This window comes from Pristiophorus japonicus, chromosome 21 (assembly GCF_044704955.1).
Source record: "Pristiophorus japonicus isolate sPriJap1 chromosome 21, sPriJap1.hap1, whole genome shotgun sequence".
NCBI classification, from domain to species: Eukaryota; Metazoa; Chordata; class Chondrichthyes; family Pristiophoridae; genus Pristiophorus; species Pristiophorus japonicus.
This window is the reverse complement of record NC_091997.1, coordinates 42,799,197-42,811,280: the sequence shown is the minus strand read 5'-3', so window position 1 is coordinate 42,811,280 and position 12,084 is coordinate 42,799,197. Positions and strand designations below refer to the sequence as shown.

The 12,084-nt window shown below is 51.6% G+C and overlaps 1 protein-coding gene across 1 annotated transcript in view; it reads right to left on the bottom strand.

Moving 5' to 3' along the window:
• The window catches only part of tmem98 (transmembrane protein 98), a 62,142-nt gene extending 50,429 nt beyond the window's left edge, over positions 1-11,713 (bottom strand). Inside the window, exon 1 of the mRNA XM_070864076.1 lies at positions 11,629-11,713. The gene's annotated coding sequence lies outside the window, so the exon portion shown is untranslated. The remainder of the gene's footprint in view (positions 1-11,628) is intronic.
• Positions 11,714-12,084: the final 371 nt, after the last annotated feature.

Sequence of the window (12,084 nt, the reverse complement as noted above, 5' to 3'; positions counted from 1 at the left end):
CCCTTGAGTCAGAAAGTTGTTGTTTCAAGTCTGACTCCAGGAACTTGAGCACATAAATTTAAACTGAGGGAGTGCTGCACTGTTGGAGGTGCTATTTTACGGATGAGATGTTATACCGAGATGCCGTCTGCTCTCTCAGGTGGATGTAAAAGATCTCATGGTGTTATTTCGAAGAAGAATAGGGGAGTTATTCCTGGTGTCCGGGCCAATATTTATCCCTCAGTCAACATAACAAACAAATTATCTGGTTATCATCATATTGCTGTTTGTGGGAGCTTGCTTGTGCACAAATTGGCTGCCGCGTTTCCCACATTACAATAGTGACTCCAAAAGTACTTCATTGGCTGTAAAGTGCTTTGAGATGTCCAGTGGTTGTGAAAGGTGCTATATAAATGCAAGTCTTTCATTCTCCTGGGAAACTGGGATGAAAAAAGACTTTCAATAAATATAGAAATACAGCTCCCCTGTTGGCTCTGTGATTAAAGACAGTGCCCGAAAATGTCCCAGCTCAGATGAGCTCATTCAGCGCACACCAGGGATCGAAACTATCATCTTCTGGTGTTGTTTTGAGCTTCAGGGAATAGTGGGCCTGAGGAACAGGCTGCCGGCTCACAGGGTGAATGCTGATTGGATTTGTCATCAAGCGACAGTTGGGCCTGTTTCTGGTTGGGGTGGAGATCAAGAGGTAGATTCTGTATAATTATCAGGGCCAAGGTGGTCTCCTGAACTAGTTTCGTTTGGTTAAGGTGGTCGGGGAGGAATTTTCCCAAATTGCCCCCTCACGCCCACTCCCCCCCCCCACCTCTCCTAATAGGCCTGGGTTTTTATCTGGTTTTGGCTTCTTCCAGGAGACCACATGGCTGCGGGCGGGGTGGGGCGTGTATGTATCGTGATGCACAAGACGTTGCAGTTATGTGGGACAGGCTGGATGGATCAGTAGATTTTTCCCTGTCTGTCATTCTTCATATGTTTCATTTCAGCCTAGAAGGCCCCAGGTTTAATCGAAAACCTAAAGTCAAATAGCCTGCTGCCACCCACAGTCTGGGCTCCCACAGGAATGGTTGGTAGATCTCTGTAGTCTCCTTCAGCCTCACATCCCCCCCCCAAGATGTCTGCGCTCCTCAAATTCTGCCCTCTTGAGCATTCCTGCTTCTAATCGCTCAATCATTGGTAGCCGTGCCTTCAGCTGCCTGGGCCCCAAGCTCTGGAACTCCCTCCCTAAACCTCTCCGCCTCTCTACCTCTTTTTCCTCCTTTAAGACGCTCCTTCAAACCTATCTCTTTGACCAAGCTTTTGGTCATCTACCGTAATTTCTTCTGATGTGGCTCAGTGTCAAATTTATTTATTTTGTCTTACAACACTTGTGTGAAGCACCTTGGGACGTTTTACCACATTAAAGGCGCTATATAAATAAAAGTTGTTCTTGTTGTAGAGTGAGGTACAAAAGAGCAGATGATTCAGTCTGTCTCCTTTTGGCCAGTCCCAAAACCTAACTGGTGAAGTTCGGACGCGGGGGGGGGCGGGGGAAGTGCAGGATGGGTGGAAGGAGCAGTAATGCCGTCTGTTCAGGACCCAGGCCTGATTCACGAACTTCGCCGATTTAAAATGACAGTTGCCAAGCCAACCTTCCAGGATTGTCCTGGAATTAAATATTAATCTGCAGGAAAATGCTGTGAGCAAAACTCGGGAGGAAAATCACAGGGGCATTAAAATTAATCCTGTGCTTTTTTTCCCCCCATTTTCTTTGAACACATCAGAAAAACTGTAAATGTTATGATTTTATAAAAATATTAGCGATGGGGAAAAAGGCTGTCCGATTGGATAACGAAGCGTCTGTTTGTTTTCTGGCTGGAATAGAAAGGCAGATTGCCACGAGGATAGACTGTCAGCTGCCAATGGGGGGAGTGTGGGGGCGGGGCGGCAGGACACAGGTCATGTGATGAAATCTCCAGAAATACGTGCAACCAGAGTTAACGACCCTAATAAAGGTGGATTGGGTGCGTGCAAAGCAGGCCAGCTCAATGACACTCACACTGAGTCTTTACACATGGTGATCAGAAAGTAGTCTGCTACTGTTTCTCATTCCGACTACCAGGGAAGTAGTCACGCTGGCGAGCGAGCCACAGGTGGGCAGCGGAAACGCTTCAAGGACACCCTCAAAGCCTCCCTGAAAAAATATAATATCCCCACCGACACCTGGGAATCCTTGGCCCAAGACCGCCCAAAGTGGAGGAAAAGCATCCGTGAAGGTGCTGAGCACCTCGAGTCTCTACGGCGAGAGCAAGCGACGACAGTGGAAGGAGCACGCGTCGACCCAGGCTCCCCACCCACCCTTTCCTTCAACCACCGTCTGCCCAACCTATGACAGAGACTGTATTGGACTTCTCAGTCACCTGAGAACTCACTTTTAGAGTAGAAGCAAGTCATCCTCAACTCCGAGGGACTGCCTTTGATGATGATGAGTTACACTAGCATTGTGCTGTGGAACCCGGACATTCAACACCTGAAGGACTCAGTCCCACACCATTATTAGAGAACCGGTATGAACGGAAGTTCAAACAAATCATGCTTTACAGTGACATGCACTGTCTGACTGCACCCCCAAATCAAGGGCCATCACTGGGTGTCAACCGGAAACAATACACTGAGATCAGACTGAATTAACAATTCAATTCACACAATAGAAAGCACAGGTATCGGATTCAAGTTCAACATGGTGCAGCCTAGTACTAACCTGAGAGAGTGCGTGAGTGCAGAGTGAGCACAGGCCCTGAGAGTGAGCGCAGATCCTGAGAGTGAGCACAGGCCCTGAAAGTGAGCACAGACCCTGAGAGTGAGCGCAGACCCTGAGTGTGAGAGTGAGACTGAGCGCAGACCCTAAGAGTGAGCGCAGACCCTGAGAGTGAGAGTGAGAGTGAGCGCAGACCCCGAGAGTGAGATTGAGCGCAGACCCTGAGAGTGAGAGTGAGCGCAGACTCTGAGAGTGAGAGTGAGAGTGAGAGTAAGCGCAGACCCTGAGAGTGAACACAAACTCTGAGAGTGAGCACAGACCCTGAGAGTGAACGCAGACCCTGAAAGTGAGCACAGAGCCTGAGAGTGAGCGCAGACTCTGAGAGTGAGAGTGAGCACAGACCCTGAGAGTGAGCGCAGACCCTGAGAGTGAGCGCAGACCCTGAGAGTGAGCACAGACCCTGAGAGTGAGCGCAGACCCTGAGACTGAGTACAGACCCTGAGAGTGAGTAAGCTCAGATGCTGAGAGTGCGAGTGAGCATAGACCCTAAGAGTGAGTAAGCTCAGATGCTGAGAGTGAGAGGGAGCATAGACCCTGAGAGTGCGAGTGAGCATAGACCCTGAGAGTGAGTAAGCTCAGATGCTGAGAGTGAGAGTGAGCATAGACCCTCAGAGTGAGCGCAGACCCTAAGAGTGAGCGCAGACCCTGAGAGTGAGAGTGAGCACAGGCCCTGAGAGTGAGTGAGCTCAGATGCTGAGAGTGAGAGTGAGGGCAGATCCTGAGAGTGAGCACAGACCCTGAGAGTAAGAGTGAGAGTGAGCGCAGACCCTGAGAGTGAGCACAGACCCTGAGAGTGAGAGTGAGCACAGACCCTGAAGTGAGTGAGCTCAGACGCTGAGAGTGAGAGTGAGCGCAGAACCTGAAAGTAAGAGTGAGAGTGAGCGCAGACCCTAAGAGTGAGCACAGACCCTGAGAGTGAGAGTGAGCACAGACCCCGAGAGTGAGTGAGCTCAGACGCTGAGAGTGAGAGTGAGCACAGACCCTGAGAGTGAGAGTGAGAGTGAGCGCAGACCCCGAGAGTGAGCACAGACCCTGAGAGTGAGCACAGACCCTGAGAGTGAGTACAGACCCTGAGAGTGAGCACAGACCCTGAGAGTGAGAGTGAGAGTGAGCACAGACCCCGAGAGTGAGCACAGACCCTGAGAGTGAGAGTGAGCACAGACCCTGAGAGTGAGAGTGAGAGTGAGCACAGACCCCGAGAGTGAGCACAGACCCTGAGAGTGAGCACAGACCCTGAGAGTGAGAGTGAGCACAGACCCCGAGAGTGAGCACGAGCACAAACCCCGAGAGTGAGCACAGACCCTGAGAGTGAGAGTGAGCACAGACCCTGAGAGTGAGTACAGACCCTGAGAGTGAGCGCAGATCCTGAGAGTGAGAGTGAGAGTGAGCACAGACCCCGAGAGTGAGTACAGACCCTGAGAGTGAGCGCAGACCCTGAGAGTGAGTGAGCTCAGACGCTTAGAGTGAGAGTGAGAGTGAGCGCAGACCCCGAGAGTGAGCATAGACCCTGAGAGTGAGAGTGAGAGTGAGCACAGACCCTGAGAGTGAGAGTGAGCGCAGACCTTGAGAGTGAGCACAGACCCTGAGAGTGAGAGTGAGAGTGAGCACAGACCCCGAGAGTGAGCACAGGTCCTGAGAGTGAGCACAGACCCTGAGAGTGAGAGTGAGCGCAGACCCCGAGAGTGAGTACAGACCCTGAGAGTGAGCGCAGACCCTGAGAGTGAGAGTGAGCACAGACCCTGAGAGTGAGAGTGAGAGTGAGCACAGACCCTGAGAGTGAGCACAGACCCTGAGAGTGAGAGTGAGAGTGAGCACAGACCCCGAGAGTGAGCACAGACCCTGAGAGTGAGCACAGACCCTGAGAGTGAGAGTGAGAGTGAGCACAGACCCTGAGAGTGAGCGCAGACCCTGAGAGTGAGCGCAGACCCTGAGAGTGAGCACAGACCTTGAGAGTGAGCACAGACCCCGAGAGTGAGCACAGACCCTGAGAGTGAGCGCAGACCCTGAGACTGAGCACAGACCCTGAGAGTGAGTAAGCTCAGATGCTGAGAGTGCGAGTGAGCATCGACCCTGAGAGTGAGTAAGCTCAGATGCTGAGAGTGAGAGTGAGCATAGACCCTGAGAGTGCGAGTGAGCATAGACCCTGAGAGTGAGTAAGCTCAGATGCTGAGAGTGAGAGTGAGCATAGACCCTCAGAGTGAGTGCAGACCCTAAGAGTGAGCACAGACCCTGAGAGTGAGAGTGAGCACAGACCCTGAGAGTGAGTGAGCTCAGATGCTGAGAGTGAGAGTGAGGGCAGACCCTGAGAGTGAGCACAGACCCTGAGAGTAAGAGTGAGAGTGAGCGCAGACCCCGAGAGTGAGCACGAGCACATACCCCGAGAGTGAGCACAGACCCTGAGAGTGAGAGTGAGCACAGACCCTGAGAGTGAGAGTGAGAGTGAGCACAGACTCCGAGAGTGAGCACAGACCCCGAGAGTGAGCACAGACCCTGAGAGTGAGCACAGACCCTGAGAGTGAGAGTGAGCACAGACACTGAGAGTGAGTACAGACCCTGAGAGTGAGCGCAGATCCTGAGAGTGAGAGTGAGAGTGAGCACAGACCCCGAGAGTGAGTACAGACCCTGAGAGTGAGCGCAGACCCTGAGAGTGAGTGAGCTCAGACGCTTAGAGTGAGAGTGAGAGTGAGCGCAGACCCCGAGAGTGAGCATAGACCCTGAGAGTGAGAGTGAGAGTGAGCACAGACCCTGAGAGTGAGAGTGAGAGTGAGCGCAGACCTTGAGAGTGAGCACAGACCCTGAGAGTGAGAGTGAGAGTGAGAGTGAGCACAGACCCCGAGAGTGAGCACAGACCCTGAGAGTGAGCACAGACCCTGAGAGTGAGAGTGAGCGCAGACCCCGAGAGTGAGTACAGACCCTGAGAGTGAGCGCAGACCCTGAGAGTGAGAGTGAGCACAGACCCTGAGAGTGAGAGTGAGCACAGACCCTTAGAGTGAGAGTGAGCACAGACCCCGAGAGTGAGCACAGACCCTGAGAGTGAGCACAGACCCTGAGAGTGAGAGTGAGCGCAGACCCCGAGAGTGAGTACAGACCCTGAGAGTGAGCGCAGACCCTGAGAGTGAGAGTGAGCACAGACCCTGAGAGTGAGAGTGAGAGTGTGCGCAGACCCCGAGAGTGAGTACAGACCCTGAGAGTGAGCGCAGACCCTGAGAGTGAGAGTGAGCGCCGACCCCGAGAGTGAGTACAGACCCTGAGAGTGAGAGTGAGAGTGAGCACAGACCCCGAGAGTGAGCACAGACCCTGAGAGTGAGAGTGAGAGTGAGCGCAAACCCCGAGAGTGAGTACAGACCCTGAGAGTGAGAGTGAGAGTGAGCACAGACCCCGAGAGTGAGCACAGACCCTGAGAGTGAGAGTGAGAGTGAGCGCAAACCCCGAGAGTGAGTACAGACCCTGAGAGTGAGCGCAGACCCTGAGAGTGAGAGTGAGCACAGACCCCGAGAGTGAGCACAGACCCCGAGAGTGAGCACAGACCCTGAGAGTGAGAGTGAGAGTGAGAGTGAGCGCAGACCCCGAGAGTGAGTACAGACCCTGAGAGTGAGTGAGCTCAGACGCTTAGAATGAGAGTGAGAGTGAGCGCAGACCCTGAGAGTGAGCACAGACCCTGAGAGTGAGAGTGAGAGTGAGCACAGACCCTGAGAGTGAGTACAGACCCTGAGAGTGAGCGCAGACCCTGAGAGTGAGAGTGAGAGTGAGCACAGACCCTGAGAGTGAGCACAGACCCTGAGAGTGAGCGCAGATGCTGAGAGTGACAGTAGACCCTGAGAGTGAGAGTAAACATAGAATAAACACTGGCCCTGAGAGATACTGGAGATATAATGGCTGTGTTCACTGTGTGTTCCAAAAAGAATGTTTACAATTTCAGCAGAAATACCAAGCTCAGGAATTCTTCCCGCCCATGTTTGCCGTGTTGCCCCACGTAGGGAGCAGAACAAATGTTCCCTGGTGTGAACAGCAAGTCCGGGCAGAAATACGGAATCATTGAAATTTATGGCATATTAGGAGGCCATTCAGCCCATCGTGTCTGCGGCAGCCAAAAAAAAGAAAGACTTGCATTTGTATAGCGCCTTTCATGATCACCAGACATCTCAAAGCGCTCTACAGCCAATGAAGTATTCTTGGAGTGTGGTCACTGTTGCAATGTGGGAAACCCGGCAGCCAATTTGCGTACAGCAAGCTCCCACAAACAGCAATGCGATAATGACCAGATAATCTGTTTTTTTGTATGTTGATTGAGGGATAGCTATTGGCCAGTACCCTGGGGATAACTCCCCTGCTCTTCTTCGAAATAGTGCCATGGGATCTTTTACATCCAGCTGAGAGCAGGCGGGGCCTCGGTTTAACGTCTCATCCTAAAAACGGCACCTCCAACAGTGCAGCACTCCCTCACCGCTGCACTGAACTGTCAGCCTGCAGTGTCACTTGAATCCACAACCTGCTGACTCAGAGCCGAGTGTGCTACCCACTGAGCCACGACTGACAGTTATCCAGCCTAATCCTAATTTCCAGTTCTTGGTCCGTAGGTTACAGCATTTTATGTGCATATCCAAGTATGATTTAAATTAGGGTTTCTGCCTCTACCACCCTTTCAGGCAGTGAGTTCCAGACCCCCACCACCCTCTGGGTAAAAAAAGTTCTCCTCAACTCCCCTCTAATCCTTCTACTTTAAACCTGGTTATTGACCCTTTTGCTGTGGGAAATTCCTAACCACTCTATCTAGGCTCCTCATAATTCTATACACCTCAATTAAGTTTCCCCTCAGCCTCCTCTGTTCCAAAGTAAGCAATCGCAGCCTATCCAATCTTTCCTCACATCTAAAATTCTCCAGTCCTGGCAACATCCTCGTAAATCTCCTCTGTACCCTCTCGAGTGCAATCACATTTTCCTGTAATGTGGTGACCAGACCTGCATGCAATACTCGAGCTGTGGCCTAACCAGTGTTTTATACAGTTCAAGTTGAACTGAACCAGTGCCCCCGCCCTGCCGTCTGAATTGTACCTGTCTAACGTCACCACATTGTTCAAAACTATTATATTGTATTTGCTCCACGGGTTCTTTGCTTAAGAATTCATGGCAACGCATTGCTATTAAGAACTAGTTGGTTTATTAGCAAAGGTTTAACAATCACACTAGACATTACCAGTTCATCCACCAGGCACACAACAACCTGCATCATCATGGCTCCCCTGAACCCAACTGGCTGGGGTTTTATTGAGTCTTGTGAACATCACGTGACTGGCTAAGCCACTCACAACTCAACAACTCCACAACTATTTTATGTAGAAACATTAATACAATTGCCCCCTGATTAAAGGGGGGGGCACCTTGGCCATGCCCAGGAGCAGTCCTACGAGGAGGCCTTTGGACCTACCCGCTCCCCTCAGCACAGGGTGACCAAAGATCAGAAGTGTGGGACTGAAGTGCAACCAGAATTTGAGGAGCAGCCCCTTCAAATATTGGAAGAGGGGCTGCAACCTCCCACATCAACATAAACATGGAACATGGACTCCTCTAGACTGCAGAAATTACAGGCGGCCTGGGAGCCCATGAACCGACTTAAAAACATATTGCACGGGACTGCTCTGTGCAACACCCTCCAGGCCAAGTTCCCAATAAATAGAGGGAGGGCTCCCGCGTAGAGTACACTCCATTGGGGATCCCCGCCTCCTCCAGTAAGATGGTGCGCAATGGCGTGTCCGGACGGAGAGTGTGCAAGAACAGCCTGTACAGGAATCCCCTCCGTGCAGAACTGAAAGGCACGGAGGGGATTTCCCGGAGGAGGCTCAAGTTGTGAGGCGACGACTCCCGAGGGAGGTTTCGGAACTTGGCGCCGATGAGGAATTCTCAACTGCTCTACAACTCTTTTAGAGTAAACAAATCAACATTAGATCGAGTGCCCCCTGATCTGGGGGACACTCCAGACACTTATAACAGCCCTCTTTTTTTTTTTTTTGTTTTTTTGTATTTTGTAGGGGTTTTTTTGTGTTTTTTTAGGGCATTAAAATTCAATATTTTACAAGTGCCCCCTATAAAAGTGGAGGGGGACACTAAAACCCCGGCAATTAAAACAAATTAAACTTTAAAACATAAAATCAAATAAAAATTTGGTTGCCGGGGGTAATGATGCACTCCAGTCCCTCCGGCGCCCACCTCTCGCGGAAGGCCGCGAGTGTACCAGTGGACACCGCGTGCTCCATCTCTAGGGACACACTGGCCCGGATACAAGCACGGAAGAGAGGCAGGCAGTCAGGCTGAACGACCCCCTCGACCGCCCGCTGCCTGGACCGGCTGATGGCACCCTTGGCCGTGCCCAGGAGCAGTCCTACGAGGAGGCCCTCGGACCTACCCGCTCCCCTCCGCACAGGGTGCCCAAAGATCAGGAGTGTGGGACTGAAGTGCAACCAGAAATTGAGGAGCAGCCCCTTTAAATATTGGAACAAAGGCTGCAACCTCTCACATTCAGTAAAAACATGGAACACGGACTCCTCCAGACCGCAGAAATTGCAAGCGGTCTGGGAGCCCGTGAACCTGCTTAAAAATTTATTGCACGGGACTGCTCCATGCACCACCCTCCAGGCCAAGTCCCCTCCATCGGGGACCCCCGCCTCCTCCAGATGGCAAGATGGTACGCCATGGCGTGTCCGGACAGCAGACGAGGATGGCAACGTGGAGAGTGTGCAAGAACAGCCCGTACAGGAATCCCCTCCGCGCAGAACTGAAAGGCACGGAGGGGATTTCCCGGAGGAGGCTCAAGTTGTGAGGCGACGGCTCCCGAGGGAGTTTTCGGAACTTGGCGCCGATGAGGAATTCTCAACTGCTCTACAAACCTCTGAGCACACTCACAGGTGCATACATTGCAACTATAACCTGTTGTAAATGATTATCAAACACTCGACCTGTAACTGCACTGTTTAGATTCTTACTTGCAAGGAGAAAATTGCCTGATTGTAAAGCATCTGGCAGAGGGCATCATGGCTAACTATGCCAACCTCTGGGCATGCCGTTTGATGCCAAGTCTGCAGGAACTGGTACTGCACACCTCCAGATCTGTGGTAGGTGTGCCAGCCTGTCACAAACTCGCCCAATCCTGGTAGAGGCCTTATGTCGGGCATTATTATTCACTCTTCATGGAGCTGAATTCCTCAGGGTCTCGGGCATGCCAGGAGGGTGAGCACAGGCAGGAGGCACCAGTTCTGCCACCTTGGTGCTAAAGGGATAGCAGGCAAAACTATCATACAGAACTCAGTATAATAAGGGGCACCCCTCACAGATCTGACCCAGAACAGGTCAGGAAGGTCACCTGACTGAGCCAGTCGGGGCAGCAATTGGTGTCATGTCCCTCGTAGGGTTGCCAACTCTGGACGCATTCCTGGAGACTTCACTACATGACCTCCTGTCCCCTCCAGTCAAAACAGACTTTTTAAAAAAAATAAGAAATGAAAATGTTGAAAGAAAATGAAAAAAAGCACACTTTTTATTTAAACGTCGCCATGATTTTCCTCCTGAGTTTTGCTCACAGCAGTGTCCGGGAGATTAATCGTTAATTCCTGAAGACTCCAGGACAGTCCTGGAGGGTTGGCAACCCCTAGGCTACAGGGGGGGGGGGGGGGGGGCAGGAGAATCAGCCTCTCGTCCTGCTCGTGTTCGCTCTGCAGTAACCCCCACCGCCCCCTCTCCCCCCCTCCCACCCACCCACACTGGAATATGGAATGTGATGCATTGATCGTTGACAACACTCTGTGTCTAGGCTACAACAACAACAACTTGTATTTATATAGCACCTTTAACATAGTGAAACGTGCCAAGGCGCTTCACAGAAGTATTATGAGATTTTTTTTAAATTGGCATCGAGGCACATAATGCAAAATTAGCACAGGTGACGGTCAAAGCGGTAGGTTTTAAGGAGCATCTTGAAGGGGGAAGGAGAGGTAGAGAGGCGGAGAGGTTTAGGGAGAGAATTCCATAGCTTAGGTCCCAGGCAGCAGAAGGCACGGCCACCGATGGTTGAGTGATTATAATCACACATGAAGGTGGTCACTTGGGTGAGGTATTGAAAGTCTGCGTCCCCCTCCACCTTCCGACCGCCCCCTCCCCCTGCCCCCCTGTGGACCTGTACCCTGGGGTGGTGTCTATGCTTTTGGGAGAGGTGGGGGGGGGGGGAGAAGGAGTACAAGTAGAGGGGGGGAAAAAATCAGTTCTGTTCGAAATACTTTCGCGCCAAATATGGAAACAGCTGAAACAATTCTCAACTTAAATCACAAAGAAATAGATCCAGGTTCAAACACTGCCTTACAAAAACTGAGAGAGTTGTTCTAGTCTAGTTCAAGGTGTGACACAATCTGCAGAGATTGGGCAGCGCAGAGGCCCCCTCAACCTGCCCAGTAAACACCGCAGCCCACTCAAAAAGCTTCAGAAGCGTCTGCAGGCAGCCTAAGACCATCCGAGACACATTGCAGCTCAAGGTAGCTGCAACACTCCCACTCTGTGTCCGAAGGGCTCTCACATCAGACAGTATTCCACCCCTTGGGCCTCTGGACAGCAAAGGAAAACAAAGTTTACAAGGGCCTGTCGGTGTTTGACAGAGTGAGTCAAGTCAGAGCTCTGGGTTAACAGACAGGAGGCTGAGCAGGCAACGCACACGCAGCACTCTGCAAGTCCCAGGAATTCCTGCATATCAGCGCACAACAGCAGCAGGCAGACAATGGCAAGCAAGGCTGAGAGGGGCCAACCCTCACCCAGAAAGATGGCAAGCTACACACACAGATTTCAGAACGGGTACTTACACTGCAATAAGTCTGGAGCACGCTGCATGGCAGACAGAGAAACTCAGTTTTACTTGGTGCAGTTAAAAAGCTGGGAAGGTAACCAGATCAGAGGCAGGAAGTGGGATAGCAGAGGGAATGAGGTACCCTGGAATGTTGCTAATGCCTTTAATAGGATCAGTGCACAATACAGCAAGGGCAGGCTCCTCCCCCTACAGTACTGAGTAACTCCACTAAATCCAATACATCAGCACCCACCACCCCCCCTCCCCATCCCCCCATCACCACTCACACAACTTTGGTAAAAAAAACACTTTCATGCAACACACAAGCTTTCACTGCTCCCTGTAAACTCTCACTGAGCTGTGTGTTTGAGGCAGAGAATATGTTCCTTATTAATTCCCCACACTCAGCCAAAAGACCTGAGTTGCGTGATTCCTATTAACACAAATCTGCAGCCAAAGCAGATCAGAGCCC